General features: G+C 33.5%; 1 protein-coding gene across 1 annotated transcript in view; it reads right to left on the bottom strand.

The window, feature by feature from the left end:
* Positions 1-1,217, bottom strand: part of LOC106527087 (DENN domain-containing protein 3) — a gene marked incomplete at its 5' end in the record, with an annotated part of 22,752 nt that overhangs the window by 7,261 nt on the left and 14,274 nt on the right.

A 1,217-nucleotide genomic window follows, 5' to 3' on the forward strand; every position in this document is an offset into this window, starting at 1 on the left:
ATTCTTAATTAAAATTACATAAAATTAGGATTCAGACCCAATATTTATGTATTATTGTAACCAACAAGACAAATTAAGTCATATACAGAATATGGATTTACGTAAGATATCAGAATGATTCAGGTATCAAAATATAGCATTTAAAGCAGGAATCTGAAAACGTAGTTACTGTGTATAATTTTGACCAAATTTGACTTAATCCTCATTTCGATATGATGGCTCACATATTTTATTGTTTTTATGTGGCTTTATGTACCTTTACCACAAAACAAACATTCATTTATTAGATTGAATTTAACATGTTAAAAATTCTCCAACATGAAACAAAACAGAATTAAAACTGTCAATTTATAAAGCGGACTCTAAACAACAGCTAAAACTTAGTCCACGAAGGTATTTTTAAGAACTCACCCCCGTTTTATGTTCAGGAACACAATAATAAGTATTGTTCTGTTTGTACGTCCATAAAGTGAGCTGTCACAATTATCTGTTTCCTTCTTCCATTAGGCAATATACTGTACATATTGTTTTTTCACATAGATAAAAACCAAAACAAGAATGAACAAAAAATGGATGGAATAAAAAAAAAACACTTCAAAGTCTTTCCAGCTGATAATTAACTAAAATCATAAAGTTGAACAAGCTAAACTGTGAGCAAAGTGCTCATATAAAACACGGCAKGTCAAAGGTTGTTTTAAGTTTCGTGTTAGAAAAGTAAATGTACAGAAAGAACTCTCCTCTKACAAACTAATAATATTTAACTCAAATGAAGAATATAAGTCTTATAAAGTCACTTCTGCGTCCAACATCCCACCTGTGTGCATTTACTAAAACGACTAAATGCTCCACAGTTTGTTTCTTTATTTATCTCAAACATAACATCTGTATATATAATAAAAAAAGATGAGAACAGTTATCTCATAGTTTTCATTGTTCAGGACCAGTGTTGTTTTCGTTAACGATGACGAAATATTTTCGTTGACGCCCCCTTTTTTCATGACGATAACAAGACGGTAATGAAATAAACGAAGCTCTTTGATGACTAAGACGTGACGAAACGTGTGYGAGTTTTCGTTGGCGAGACGAGACTGGACGAAAATGTTAGTCGGTGGTCTGTCAATCATTTAGAACGCAGAGTGGAGGGAGGGACGGCAGCGCTGTTACGCACACGCACACACACAGCAGCACACAACATTTCCTCCCATTCTCTCACAGCC

The sequence above is a fragment of the Austrofundulus limnaeus genome, unplaced genomic scaffold (genome assembly GCF_001266775.1).
Source record: "Austrofundulus limnaeus strain Quisiro unplaced genomic scaffold, Austrofundulus_limnaeus-1.0 Scaffold308, whole genome shotgun sequence".
Classification (NCBI taxonomy): Eukaryota; Metazoa; Chordata; class Actinopteri; order Cyprinodontiformes; family Rivulidae; genus Austrofundulus; species Austrofundulus limnaeus.